Source organism: Pelodiscus sinensis, chromosome 1 (assembly GCF_052426305.1).
Source record: "Pelodiscus sinensis isolate ZL-2025 chromosome 1, ASM5242630v1, whole genome shotgun sequence".
Classification (NCBI taxonomy): Eukaryota; Metazoa; Chordata; order Testudines; family Trionychidae; genus Pelodiscus; species Pelodiscus sinensis.
In genome coordinates, this window is record NC_143052.1 from 291,096,366 (window position 1) to 291,112,031 (window position 15,666).

A 15,666-nucleotide genomic window follows, 5' to 3' on the forward strand; every position below is an offset into this window, starting at 1 on the left:
TCAACTGAAATTTCATAAGAAGAAATTCATCATTCCATGAAATTTATAGATTCATTATGAAAAGAACCATAGTGTAGGTTTCTTGATTTATTGTTGATTCAGTGGGCAGCACTTAACAGAGTAATGGAGGAATGTGATTTGGAAATACACTGGTGGGGGATTCTGCAGAGTTCTGGCGGCATCAAGTTTCACCCAGTTTGAAGGTACTGTAGTTTTTTTTTCTTTTTGGAGACTGTAACTAGCTGGGATTATTATCCAACTTCATTTTGCTGAATCTCTGTAAAGCTGAGAACTAGTGAAAATAAATTCAACGTAAGTGACTTTTGCTTCATTTCCACTCACATGAAGCTTTCTGTTACTTCAGTACAATTTGTTTCTTTCTTTCCCTGGGATCCCTTTCTGTTGGCAGGGATTATTTATAAAGGCTGAAGCTTGAGCTAAAGCTTTCTATGTGAGGCTGCAAAAAAGCCATGTCCTCTATGGATTGAACACAGAGGGGGCATGTGTAGCACAGCCTCCCTCCCCAACACACAGACACTGAGTTAAGTAATGTTTAATGAGAACTGGGCCAACTTCACAGCTAGTGTAAATTGGCATTGAAATCTGGGGTGCAACCCCAATATACACCAACCAGGAGCTGGGCTCAGTTGTGCCTGTATTCCACAGCAAATCGTTTGCATATCCAGGGGAAGGAATGCACTTTCTTTCATAGGAGGAGCCATAAGGTAGGCCTTCTGCTAGATCGGTGTGAAGAATATGGTTGATAAATGTATCTAAATACTGGAAATGTCCCAGCATCCCCATCACTCCCACAAATGTGACAGTATTATCCCAGGTTTCGTACACTGAGCTAATGAAAGGCCCACTAACTGTATGCATAGCTCAAGGAGCTCTCTCCTCACAGGGCCAGCACAAGTGAGGCCTCTGACCTCTGCTCTCCAGATCATGTTGTGAGCGCACCCTTGACAAGCTCTTGAACTAGCAACCCTACACACATAGGCATGTGCATGGGCTGTGCCGGGTGTGCCCAGGCACACCATAATGTCTCAGGCTGCCTAGCCTGAGCCATTTTTGTGCTGTGGGCTCCACGTGGCCTGGCAGCACCGTGTGGCCCAGCAGCATTGCGCGGCGCCCCTGAGGAGCCCAGGAATGCCCCCACCCAGCCCAGCAACACGGCGCGGCACCCTTGAGGTGCCCAGGAGCACCCTCGCCTGGCCCGGCAGTATGGGGCACATGGTGCGGCGCCCTTGATGCGCCCCTGCCCAGCACGGCAGTATGGCGTGGTGCCGTTGAGGTGCCCGAAAGTGCCCCTGCCTGGCCCGGCAGTGCAGCACGCATGGTGAGGCACCCTTGAGGCACCTAGGGGTGCCCCCGCCCATCCTGGCAGCACAGCACGGCATCCCGGGGCGTCCCCGCCTGTCCCCGTAGCACCGCATGGCGCCCCATCCTGCGTTATCATGCGGTGCCCCGGGGGTGCCCCCACCCGGCCCTGCAGCACCATAAGGCACCCCGGGGGTGCCCCTCCCTGGACCTGCAGCTTGGGCTGGCTCTGACTCCAGCCCTGCAAGCTGTAAGGCAGAAGCTGAAGGTAAGAGGGGAGAATAAGAGGAAGGAGTGGGAGAGGAAGGGGCTTTTGCAGTGGGGGAGGGTGGAGGAGGAAGAAAGGGGAAAGGGTGGAAGGAGCTTGTACGGAGGGGGAGGGAAGAGGGGGAAGAAAGGGGAAGGCACCAAAGGGACAGGGTAGAGGAGACACAAATGCTAGGGGGGAAGTGGAGAAAATGAGGAAAAGAGCAGGAGGGGAGGTGTCAGTGGGAGGGGGGACAAGGTGATGCTGGAAGAGGAGAGGGTAAGGGCATTGGGGATTGGAGGGGGAGGTGCTGGGAGAAGGCTTGACAGAAGGGGTAGGCATGAGGAAGGTGGGGTTGGAGCAAGTCATGTGTGAGGGCACAGGGGCATGAGGGGAATGGGGGCAGAGAGTGGTGAGGGGGTGGGCATCAGGGAAAAAAAGGCAAAGGGGTCAGGGGAAGTGAAGAAAGGGGGAGGCACCAGGAGGGTGCAGGGGTAAGGGAAGATGCAGGTGCCAGGGAATTCTGGGATGAAGCAGAAGGGCAGACACCTGCAGGGGAGGAACCAGCACCAGAGGAGAGAGGCGAGAGAGGTGTTAGACGAAGGGATGAGGAGGGGTAGCTCACATGATCAGAGTGGGGCTACTAGAGGAGTGGGCACAGCGGGGAGAGAAGGGCTGGTGGAGGGGGGCAGGTCTCAGGAAGGCTGAGGGCAATGAGAAGTGCAGGAGTCAGGACGGCAGAGGATGAAGGGTTGGGGGGCAGGAGGCACCAGGGGAGTTGATGGAGCAAGGGGAGGAGACATGGCAGCAGAGGGGAAAGTTAGATATTTATTAATAACTTGGATGCCACAATGGCACATCTAAACAAGCCACATGAACTCAGTACTGGTGCACAACACAAAATTCATTCTGCTCATGGGAGGAAACTCTTAAAGGGATCACTTCCCCCCCCCCCCACCTCTCCACCCCCGCATTAATGTCACACACATTGGATTAATGCAATTGCAGGATAGTTGCATGGGCGGGGATTGGTGGGGGCCAAACTAATCCCTATTGGTAGGAGGATAGTGGGAAAAGTCCTTGGGTTAGGGGTCACATAACACTTTTTACTTTTGGTCATTTGCCCATCTTGCCTGGAGAGGGTTACCTCCAGGGGCATGGCTAATGGGGGCTAAGGGCGTGGTTAACAGGGGTCAGGGGTGTGGCTAATGGAGGGGGTCAAAGTGCATTTTAAAAAAATTCTTTGGGAGCACACCCTAATGAAATGTGCTGCGTACGCCTATGCCTACATGTACCCTGATCTCTGGGGGCAGGGAAAAAATGGGGAAGGTATTATTGGCCAGGACATGTGGGCACATTATCAGCCTCCTGTGCAAAGCACCTTGCCATTCATCCTCTTCTCTAGGCTGTCCCTCCCTGAATCCTGTATCAGGTGGCCTGGGTTTTACAGTGAGGAATGACCCCCAACAGCAGGAGAAACACAGAACCCTGGTCTCAGGTCTTAGATAAAAGTATCTTTCAGTGTCATACTGTGTTAGCTGGAACTGCCTGGTACAATCCAAGCCCTTCAAAATATGTCCTAAGAATGTGACAGAAGAATTTCTTACCTGCAGCTATAGAGAGCCATGTAACATAATAGAAGTAGTGGGATTCCACCACACTGGGACACCAGATAGCAAGTGTGAAAAATCAGGATGCCGGGGAAGGGGCGGAGGGGCTTGGTGCTTTTATAACACAAAATCCAGGATATTGGGACTGCCCACTAGAAAATAGGGACATCTGGTCACCCTAACCTGCGCTGTGGAGATCAGCGCTGTGGAACCAGCACCACAAGGCACTCTGAGAAAGACACACAGAATGTCTCTGTGGAAGCAAGACGAGCAAAGGGCCAGGGCACAGGGTACAATGTGGAGCCATTCACCCTCTCCTCCCACCCACATTAAATGGGGAATGTCATTGCTAAAGAATCTGCTGTCAACTTTGGGCTACTTTGCCTCCGTTCTACTCCTGCAAAGTTGCCCATCGACTATCTGAGTTACCTCAACAGGGTGCTGGGAAAAAAAATTGCAGCTTACTGATTGGTCATTAAATTATCCTTTGCAGCTGGGTAGCCTGCAATTTCATCAGAGGAATTAAAGATGAACCTTGTATTTTTAAAGCATCAGTCCACTAGCAGAATGAGGCAGTGCAGGTCTAACTTAAAAGAGGAAGTAATTAGCTATGGAGGAGCAGCAAGCACATAATGGAACAGGGCTGGGAAGACTGTTAAATATGATGAGTCTATGAAAACTATGAAATGCTGGCTCACACAGAGTCATCAGTCCACTAATTGGACGTGCCCAACTTAGCCTTTAAAAAGTGTAAGAAGGTGAGACATGGGAACATCTGAGATAGTGATAAACAGAAGCCTGAAAATTCTTGGAGTTGGTAAATGTTTAACTTCTGAGTCCTGGCTTGACTCAGGAGTTGTTTAGGTTTATTTATCCAGCCCTTAAACAAACTAGGGAAAAATTCTTTATTGGGCTTAAATAAATAGGTAATTAAAAAAGACGACCTGAAAGAGCACTTCCTGCCTAAAAGTGAAACTGACTAGAGTGTTTGTCTGCCTTCCCCTTATGAAATGAGGCAACGTTTTCTGGAGGTTTATGAAAACACTCAAGGCCAGGGGTCTCAAACACCCAGCCTCGCCAGAAAAACTGCATAATCTAGCATGGGATGTTCTACTGTCCTGCAACTCCTGCCACTGTGGCTGGTGCAGAGAAGCTGACCACTGCTGCCACATGGCACCAGGCCCTCCCCGCCCCATGATCCTTGAAGCTGCATACTTGGCAGTAGCAGAATTAGAGTTAGTGAGGCCCTGTTCTCAGCTTTATTTTTGGTGCCCCCCTGGGGATCCAGCCAAGAAAAAAGAACATTTACTTTCCCTGCACCTCCCATTTCATTCTTTTTTCTTCATCCTCCTCTTACATTATGACTAAGAAGAAGTTTTTGTAGTCTAACTTTTTTTCACAGACCATTTGAAAATTGCTGAGGGTCTCAGTGGATCACTTAATGATCTTTCCAAATATTGTTTGTACCATTAACTAACTATTGTGAAGTGCTTTGGATAAGAGTGCTTTATAAAAAAACATAAATGAAATGTTTTCCATTTGCCTGCTCCGTATTACCTATGTTTTTCGGCTTATTTGCTAACTAAGGAATAGTCTATCGTATCCAATGAAATAGATTTTGGCCCTAATGCAATGTCTTCAGGGTATGTTTCTTCCCTTATTTCAACAAAATTATCAATATTTTATAGTTCTAGTGCCTCTTCAGAGTCCACATGTTCAAATTTTGCCTTGACTTCATTGTTTTGCATTTTTGACTGCCTCATAGAATCTCTTCATTATTGCTAAAAAGCTGACCTTGATTTTTATGCAGATTAAAAATGTCTGAAAGAGCAGTGGTGTAATTATGGATGGGCCTTGGTGGGCCCCAGTTAGCTTTAACACTAGTGGCACTGGAACATTTTTAATAGTGGCGTTCTGAAACCCATCCCTTGTCTCTTCTAGGCACAGGTCTGGACCTAGGTGTAGGCCACTCTTTCTCTCGCCCGTGGGCGCAGCCACTCACTAGGTTCAGTGCAACATTACAGAGGCTGGAGGACTCAGGAGAAGGGGGGCAGTGCAGCCATGCAGCCAGCTGCCAGAGAGAAGTGGCTCTCTCCTACTTCAAAGTGCGGCTTTTTCCTGATGGCTCTGCAGCTTGCGGGCTCGCCATCCCCCAGGTGCCCTCCATACCCCGTGCTCCTCAGGAGTACAAGTAGTCCTTCTTGAGCAAAATCCAAACTGTATGTTCTCCTGTTTGGCAAGCACGCACTAAATCTTGTTGGCATTGATTGCGCTGAATCATGCAAGGAAGCAATCACAGACTTTGGAACAATCCAGCAATTGTACAACCTCTTCAGTAGCAGTCTTCAAAAACGGGAAATTCTGAATCAGCATCTGCCTGTTTTCCTTCACAACATGTCAACAACGAGATGGTCAGCGTGAATTGATGATGTTAAACCAGTTGCACAGCATTTAGGCTTTGTGAGAAAGGGTATGTCTACACTACAGCGCTAATTCGAACTAACTTAGTTAATTCGAACTAAGCTAATTCGAACTAACGCATCCAGACTAAAAAACTAGTTCGAATTAGCATTTTGCTAATTTGAACTAGCATGTCCACATTAAGTTTGTGGAAGGCTGGAGAGGGATGGCACGAGACAAATGGCTTGGTCACTGTCTTTGGTCCATCCCCTCCAGGGTCCCTAGGGTTGGCCGCTGTTGGCAGACAGGCTACTGGGCTAGATGGATCTTTGGTCTGACCCAGTACGGCCATTCTAAGCTCAGGGCTCAGGGTCGGGGGTCTCAGTGGACCCCCTTGATTCTCTTGCACACCTGCTCCTCAGTGGCCAGGCTGGCAGCTCTCCTGCCCAAACTGGCCACTTTCCTGTGCCTAGTGCGGAGATCGTGGACGAGGTCCACAATGTCTGCACTAGCCCAGGCGGGTGCCCACCTCTTGCGGTCCCGGGCAAGCTCCCGGGAACCGCCAGCCTGGTCCCGGGAAGAGTGGGAGGGCTGGGGGGCATCGGGTGGGTGGCTCGATCCGTGCCAGGTGCAGGGTCTGCTGGCTGGGTGCTGGCAGGCTTGCATCTGGCACGGGCACCGTAGCCAGCATGTGCCCTTTAAGGGGTCCGGGGCCGGGAGGGGGGCAGACGAGTTTCCCTGGTGTTGGCCAGAGTGGCCACCAGGGAAAGCTGGGGAGGGCTAGCCTCCCACTAGTTCGAATTAAGGGGCTACACACCCCTTAATTCGAACTAGCTAGTTCGAACTAGGCTTAATACTCGTAAAATGAGGTTTTCCTAGTTCGAGCTAAACGCTCCGCTAGTTCGATTTAAATTTGAACTAGCGGAGCGCTAGTGTAGCGCCTATTAAAGTTAATTCGAACTAACGTCTGTTAGTTCGAATTAACTTTGTAGTGTAGACATACCCTGAGATAGAGCAGCTCCTAAGTATCATTTTTTAAAACTATAACTTTGTGGTAGGTCTGCAATTTAAAAAGGAGAGTGTGGGATAAAGCAAAGTGATTGCAAACTCTACAGTGTAAAATAGATTTCAAAGTAATCCTAAAGGTAGCTCCAAGAAAGTTTTCAGTATTTGGCATTGAAGCGACTGTAAATTTCTTAGGGTAATTGTTACTATGGCAGTTGGAAGCTGGCTTTTTTAAAAACTTACTTGGCAAGAGTTTTAATAGCAACAGCTGTCCAAACATGACACAAGACCCTGCTATAGAATTTAGCTGAAAAGTACAAAATCTACTGAATTGTGGGATTGGTGTATTATTTACAAGCTAATCAAGTTTCTCCTGCACTTTCATGGATGGTTGGATTTTTTTGTTTTGAACATCTTTAAGAATTTCTGACTTAGAAAGTGAGACAACACAGGGAATTCAAAAGCACAAGTGTAGATTACATAGGTCAAATGAACAGCAGAGTAGACATTATTGCTACCACAAGTTAACTTTTTTTTTTAATGTACTGGTTATTCTGTGAAGGATGTGGCATTAGTGAGTCCTTTATATTTTTGCATTTTTATTGTTTGTTTCTTTATACAAATTAATTTAAAACATTAATCAGAAAAAATACACTAGAAAAAATAGTCCAAAAGGTATGAATTATATTATACTGGATGTTCCTTAAAAATTAGGCTCAAATTTCGAAACAGACTCCAAGCCAGACTTTCTTGATATATGTGCAACATCTTTTAGCTTTTTTTCGTGATTTGAGGACTTCAGTAACTCAGCCAAAAATTATGGATCTATTAGAGGGGTAAGTGGGTGAGTTTCTGTGGCCTGCAGTGTTCAGGTCAGACTAGATAATCACTATGTTGCCTTTTGACTGTAAAAATCTATGAACCTAAACATTGAGTTCTCCAGAGTGGGTGTGGGAGAAATTTTACTCAGGTGTTCTCTTTGTTTTACTCAGGTGTGTTCTCTGCTTGATGAACCAGGATCCCTGGTTGGAAATTCTAGGACTTGGCATAGTCGCTATTCATACTAGTAAATAATAGGCACAATTGGTAAGGTGAACATGTTTAATCAGTAATTGAAAAGCGCACATGAAATTGTTAGTGAGCACATCAGAAGAGGCCACATTGAGTCCCCATCATAATCAAGCTCTGTGCATTCTGTATGTCAAAGTGTCATGCATTGCCTATGTATACAGCAATGGCTAAGCCACTTAGGCCATGTCCATGCTACAAAATTACGTTGAACCAACTCACATCAGCCCTATAACCACCACAGTAATCAAATCACATGCATCTACATTTTGTTCCTTGAGTCGACAGGGAATGTCCTCATCAGGAGCATTGGCACCGATTGAACTGTCAGTGTGGGTATTGTGGGGTGACTTCTGAAAGCCAAAAACAGTCAGTTGTTGGCAATAGTGTATACATAATGGCTACGTCTACACTGGCATGATTTTCCGGAAATGCTTTTTCTGGAAAAGTGCATCTAGATTGGCAGGACACTTTTCCGGAAAAGCACTTTTTCCGGAAAAGCATCCGTGGCCAATCTAGACGTGCTTTTCTGCAAAAAAGCCCCGATAGTCATTTTTGCGATTGGGGCTTTTTTGCAGAAAACACTACTGTGCTGTCTACACTGGTCCTTTTCCGGAACAGTTTTCCGGAAAAAGACTTTTGCCCGAACGGGAGCAGCATAGTTTTTCCAGAAAAGCACTGATGATTTTACATTAGATCGTCAGTGCTTTTCTGAAAATTCAAGCGGCCAGTGTAGACAGCTGGCAAGTTTTTCCGGAAAAGCGGCTGATTTTCCAGAATAACACAGCCTGAGGGTACATCAACCTAACTACATACTACACTATACTATACTAGACCCTGTTAAATTGAACGCTAGACACTCAACCTCCGGAACTTTGATCTTATCATAAGTGTAGACATGCCCTCAAAGTTTACATAAACTATTTTGCGTCAACCTAACTCTGTAGTGTAGACCAGGACTTAGAAATAACATCCTCCTGTATTAGCACTTCTATTTCTTCATACAACCCTTGGAACTGATAGAATTTACCTTGGACATTTTAATTCACATCATGCTAAGATTTAGCAACGAGATGTGACCACTTTTTCAGGTGGAGAATAAATTTAGTGCTAAGTGACTAGCAGGGCCAAGTTCCCTACAATGCTGTGCCAATGCCACTCGCTCCTGTCATACAATGGCCTTGCTAATATAGTACAGGACCTCTTGTAAAAAACCCTGCCAACAGTTCAGAATTGGCACAGTGACTGTTTCAGTGCAATATCTGCTAAGTGCTACAATGTTTTTGTAGCATTCGCTTTTGCACCCAGTCAGCTTTGCCAAAGTAAGAACTGAGTAAAAACCCAGGGTCAGATTTTACCTCTTGTGGGAGTCAGAGGACTCATCCACTCAAGTGGATACCCTGGTATGTGTGTGGGTCTCTGGGTTCCATAGGAGAGGAAGAGGCATCCTGGAGGAGAAAGTGCATTCCCACAGCATTTCTGGCAGCACAGAATGATTTTCCCCAGAAGTCCCTCAACAGGAAACTTAATGCAGACTCAGGCAAAACATTTCTCCTTTGTCTTCCTCCTTCTTATCACAGTCCCACATGTACAGACCTTTGGAAGTAATTATGGAGAATCCATCCCAAATCTAGTGAGAGTTAGGCTGATGGTGCTGAGACAGCTTCTCATCCCACCCCATCTATGCAGCTGGGCAGATTCATACAAACAGATCTATGAGTCTTGATGTTGCTTGGAAAAAGGACGTAGCTGCTAGTACAAAGTACAAAAAGCAAAGTGGTAACCCATCCTACTCTTTGGGGGAAATTTTGGAGGCACCAGCCTCTATTCAATTAACTAGGATGTTCTGTAATTAAATACAGTAATTAAAAACATGTTTGCATTAGCAATAAAAGAAACAGAAAATAAAATAAAAGTGTCTGGGGGAAAAAACCAGGAAGAGATTAAATTATTCCTAAAAAGAGAAAAGGAAACTAACGAGCTATTTTCAGACAAAACCGCAGTATTAGTCAGTTACTGACTGGGAGAGCATCACAGAGCATGGTTCAATGTTAACCCACTAACCACAAGCAGACATTATACTAAAAGTTGAGAAATATGAAAAATAGCTTTGATGAAAGTTAAAAAAATTTAAAAATCGCTTTGGCTTAAGACTAAATGTTTCAGATTTAATTAACATAATTTCATTTTGGATTTAGTTAACGCTTACAGAATAATTCTGCCCTCATTTACACCCATGCAATCCGCTGTAATCACTGGAGTTTCACTGTGCAAAGCGAGGGCATTATGGGGCCCCAGGTCAGCTTGCTGGCATATGAGGATTAAATGAGAGAGTATGTGTCTGTGTAATTTACTTATCCAGGCAGTTTAGTTCAAATGCAGCATCTGGAGTCTAGACTCAGCCATCTTTAGGTAAGAAACAGGATTATGGATTTAAACATCTGTATGTCAGACCATGTTATAATTGTCTGCACAGTCCTGCATTCTATCTTGACGATCTTGCAGATCAGAGAGAAAAGGTAAGTGAGGTGGTATCTTTTACGGAATCAACTTCTGTTGGTGAGAGAGACAAGCTTTTGAGTTACACAGAGCACTTCTTACTTGAAGAACACTGTGTGCACTGAAAAACTTGATGCTCTCACCAACAGAAGGTGATCCAGTAAAAGATATTACCTCACCCACCTTGTGTCTCTAATAGCCTGGGACCAACATGGCCATAACACTGCATGCATCTTGCAGATCAAACACCTCAGCTCATGGTGTCTAGGTAACTATGGTGATGAGTGTCTTAGAATGCTTACAATAAACTACTGTATAGGTCTGACCTAATCCAAATCAAATCATCCTGAATCTGGTGTCCTAAACATGCAAAAACGAACAGACAAAACCCTCCACCTATATACATTTAGTTTTGCTTTAAACGGAATGGAATTTGCATTTTATTTAATGTTTGTCTTTGCATCTTAAATTCTGTGTTTTTAACAGTCATGGCCATTGTGTCACAAGTTCATTGATATATTTTTACATGCCAAAAGGCAGGGCCTAAAGCCAAGACTTATTGTACTTTTGCAGTAAACAGGAAGCAAATGATACCTTTCTGAGGTCTGACGAAGTTCTGATTCTCTGAGCATTTATTTTCTTTTAAAATAGCATAGTTTTCTAATTATGGTACTTTTTAATGTCTCTTCTTATGGCTATTTTAGTACATAAGGTGAGTAGGTTTTAAAAGGCATTAGTGATCTACCTGACATCTAGAAGAGCACCGGAGTGGGTTAAATAATCACTTTGCTTTTTCTACATAACATCTGATACTGCAAGCCCAAAGTCAGCCTTTGAGGAAGGAAAGCTCAATATTAACTGCCACGTTCTGTGTTTGAAAGAGATAATTACAGGGCAGTCACCAGCTTTTGTCAACAAGTCACATCCGTAAGATACTGACGCAAGAAAGAAAAATTAAGGGCTTGGGCCTAAGGTTAATACTCAGTACTCTTTGCTTCTTCCACATACAACTGAGTGGAGCCTGAATCACTGTCAAGCTCTAAGAAGCATCTCTGGTGACATTTTTACAGATGTGACTAAGGCAAATGAACATACTTCCTCTGTCCCTACTAATACTTTCATCCCAGAACTTAAAGTGCTTTCACCTACCTTTGAGGTATGTCAGCATTATCATTCACATTCTGCAGATGGGTAAACTGAGGCACAAATAGGTAACGTGATCCCATGTACTAGGCTATGTCTACATACAAAACTCTGCTGTGTCCAGGGAACACATCTCCTCTTCCAAATTTTTTTTTGGAAGAGCAGATACGCTCTTTCAGAAGTCCTGTATTCCTTATTTTATGAGGAATAAGGGCTCTTCTGAAAGAGACAGTTTTTCTCACATTTGGTCCCATGTATACGGGCCAAATGTCAGAAAAGCCTCTTCCAAAAAAAGAATTGGGAAAAGTATGCAAATTGCTGTTCTCAATTTGCATACCTTTTTCCGGAAAAAAAAACCCAGTGTAGACAGCCTACGGTTGATCAGTGGCAGAACTGGGAATGGAAGCGAGAAGTCCAGGTTCCTAAACTTGTGCACTAGCTACAAGATCATCCTTCCTGTTTGTACCTGCTGTGTTTGTTTTCCTTGCAATCTCTCTTCCATCTCATTTCTTACTCATTGTCTTTCTCTTTGTGACCACCCTACACTTTCCCACTGGCCCCCTCCCCACAATGATTCAGCTTTCCCTGTTTGGTACTTACTCTCCCTACATTTCCTTGTATTCCCTCAGACCTTGTCTCTCCCATGCCACTGCGGCTGCCTCCTAAGAGTCAGGAAGCAGCAGTACCAGCCATTTCTCCCCATTGTGTTGCACTGAAAGGCACAGTGGGAGCCAGAATAGAGAGCTTTGGGGAGGGGAGGAGAGAGAGAGGAAACCTTGGCTGCCTGCTCTCAGAAGCCAGAGAGTAGCCAAGAGGAGGAGCTGAAGGGGAAACCTGTCATTGCAGATGTGTGGCATTTGTTGGGATGAGCCTGCATCTGTGGGAAAGGGGAGTGCCACCAGCCCCTCAGGCCCCAGGAAGGGCTGCAGTCTCTGTGACTGGAATGCAGAATGGTGCAGAAAGCGTTGGGAATGCATGTGTAGAGTTTCAGACTGCTGCATGGAGGACATTTGCTGACATTTTATCTGCTAGTTTCCTGCACTATCACATTTTGGTGGTGGTGTTAGTACCATTTCTTTCTTTTTTTTTTTTCTTCCCATTAAAATAGGCAAGCCATGAAGCACTTAGTGCAGGCATCTGGAGAAGGCAAACATCGACTCACTGAAGAGATTACAAACAGCGACACTTTTAAATGTAATCAATTTTATACATTTTTTTAAAAAATTGAATAGAGTTGTCTTCCTTCCACCCTGTCCCAGCTTGCACGTTGCTCATTCATCTAGCTCGCAAGCCCAAAGTCACTCTTGGGGATAGGAAATCTCAATACTACCTGCCATATTCTGTGCCTGAAAGAAACACTTACGCAGCTGGCAGCAGATTTTAAGCACAAGCCAAACCCCAAAAGCATTGGGAGCAGGGACCATGTCTACGTCTGCGTTTGTACAGCATATAGCATAATGAGGCTAGGATCCTGTTTGGGGCTTCTGGCTGATATAAATGATTAATAAAAACAATTCTCCCTGCATGCTCATTCAGACGTCAGCCTCTCTCCTGAGCCTGCCAACCAAGAATTCAATTGCAGTGGGATGTAAGGATGGATAGAACACGAGCTATTAGGCACTGGGCCAAGACCACCAACTCCTTGCTGCCTTTCATACAAAATGAACAAAACCTGCCTAGCTGCAGAAAGGAAGAAGTGTGTAGAATCTTTCAAAATTGCCATTGACATGGCAACTTGAGGCTAACAATGCAGCAACATTTCATTACAACACATTGTATTCCCTTGTTCTACCATACCATATATGACAACATATTTGCCCCTAGAGACATTTTTAAAGGTGCAAAATTTCACTCACAGCCTGATAATTCTCTGTAAGGCCATGCTGCGAACAGTTAATGAAATCTTCTTGTGGCAGCTGCTATGGTAACTATCGCGTCACCCATGGGCTTGTTTTCTGCCGAGTATAAACTGTGAGAGGAAATCTCTAATGGTTTGTTACTGTAACTAAAATCCCAGAGTGGATTTACAGTCTTACACATGCACTTGCCTCTGGTGCATTTTACTCAGGGATGAGTCCATTTGTTTTGCCAAATTTAGAACCCATTTAAATCCAGGGTGTTGAAAAGCTTACGTCAGAATTGAACATCATTGGGTTTGCATTGCATTTGGCAGGGAATGTGGAGAAAAGAACACAGGAGGCAAAAAGGAAAATGTCTAATGGAAAAATAAATAGAGCATGCAGAAAAGGTAGAGAACATCTAGTCCACAGACCAGCTCTAGCCTAACATATTCTGAACAAGCAGAATTTAAAGGAATGAGTATCTAGCCCTCATGGAGTGAATAAACTTTCCAAATGTGAATCAAATGCAATCAAAGTATTGATGCCTACCTAAATCTGCAAACCGCCTGAAACAATAACCCTGAGGAATCCCTAACCATCCCATTCATCTCATGTAGATGCTAACGAACACCTGCTGCTGATGCTTTAAAATAGCAGTGTTAATTATTTGCATGCTGGTTATTTTACAGATGGGGGAAATTAAGCCTGCGGGAGCGAGATTTGGCAGAATTGTGAGAGGAGGAAGAGAATCACAGAAGAAAGAAATGAAGATGCCATCACTAGCAGGGATCTTCTTACAGTTGGAGCATGTGATTCAGAGTGAGGAGATGGGGGGAGGAGAGGATGAAGGTGTGGTTTGACAGCAAGGACACCTGGGATGCAGGTATCACTGGAAGGATACAGGAGAGTGTGAGGCAGGTTAGGTAGCATGATGGCTGGTGCAGAGGCAGAACAGGAGAAAGACTATGAAGAGGGAGAGGAGGCATAGGGGAGTGAGGAGGGAAGGATAGGGAGGGACTAGCAGGAATCATACTGTGGGAGAAAGGGGAGAGGAAAATGGGGAAGAGGGATATGGATTGTTAAAGAGAGAGGTGATCTATAGGGGTGGATAAATGGAGTCCATGCTTAGAATACATGTCAGTGACTGTGGAAACAAGGGAGGAAGATGGTGGATTACTAAAGCATTTCATAACCAATGAATCAATAAAATGAGAGCCAGACAAGCAATATATCAAGCAATTAGGCAAGACGATTAAATGTGGTGGCAAATAACTCAGTTGAGAAAAAAGAATCATTAAGAGCTGGCCAGCTAGCCAGTGATCAATCAGGCAATTAATAAGACCCCAATCAGCATAGCCAATAGACTGAGATAATAATGATTGTTAATCAGCATGTTCAGATTTTCCCTTGGATTCTGCCACCCTTTCTTGTGCCGAGTAATACTTTACTTTGTGAGTAGCTCCAGTTAAATCAAGGGATAAGTCATGAGGTAGGCACCTCATCATGAGGAAGGTTTGAAAATCTGGCTCTAAGCATCATGCTGAGCAGACAGTAGAAGAGGAATGACTGATGCTTACCAGAAGTCATCAGCTGACAGTGGGGAAAGTTGTTGGGTTTTTTTTCCTGTTTTTGCATCTATGGACCTTGCTCTGCAAAAAAAACAGGACTATTAAACTTGTGACCAGCTGTGCAGCCTTCCAGGGAGCCAATCAATAGGTGCACAAATAATCCCAGACTTTTCCTCTGCTGATATTGTCATCTGGGCTGGGCTGTGACACATTTTTCACCGGTGTCAGGTGACCCAAGTGAATCTAGATATCGAGTCTTTTGAAGAAAGACGGAGATTTTGACTAATCCCATTTTTAACATGCTAGGAAACAACATTTTACCCTTTTTATTCTATAGTTTCTTGGTTATTTTTAAAAATCACCAAACCCTGCCATTGTCAAGAGGCTCCTGATCAGAATTGTATTGAGTCATGACACAGGCGAAAGAACAGACTACAGTTCTTTGGACTGAAAATCGGCTACCCCCATGCAATGTGATCCATTTATTAAGCACATCTTTTACTATCCACATAGGGCTTGATTCAGGACATTGAGTAACCATATCGCTCAAAGTAGAGGACCCCTGGATGCAGTATATCAGCGCTGAACAGGTGGTGTTGGGGTAATTTGAGCCCAGATTATTTCACTAAAGTGACAGTCAGGGTTGAGACATTCGTGGGGAAAGCAGAGTGCCTGAACCCCAAAGAATAATCATTGGAATCAACTGATTGTATACAATACTATTGTACTATAAAAGTGATAACAAGTAAGTATCATATAAAAACTGGACACATGCTGGTCACGAACATCATTGTGTGATGGATGGATGGATGGTGGGTAAGGGTTTACTTAGATATCCTGTAATAGGTTTCTAAAATAGGTTTTGGTGGCAGACTTGAGAAATAAGATTGTCCTATACAAAGGGATGTTGTTTTGCCTGAGTCTCCAATGTAAATAGAGCAGTGATTCTCAAGCTTTTTTGCCTG

General features: G+C 44.7%; 1 long non-coding RNA gene across 2 annotated transcripts in view; it reads right to left on the reverse strand.

The window, feature by feature from the left end:
• Window positions 1-15,666, reverse strand: part of LOC142826481 (uncharacterized) — a 103,934-nt gene that overhangs the window by 26,109 nt on the left and 62,159 nt on the right. Inside the window, exon 1 of one of the 2 annotated variants that reach the window (XR_016348808.1) lies at window positions 14,711-14,785. The exons of the other annotated variant lie outside the window; for it this stretch is intronic. This is a non-coding gene — a long non-coding RNA (uncharacterized LOC142826481). Of the gene's footprint in view, window positions 1-14,710; window positions 14,786-15,666 lie in introns of those variants that run through there. 2 annotated transcript variants of the gene reach the window in all.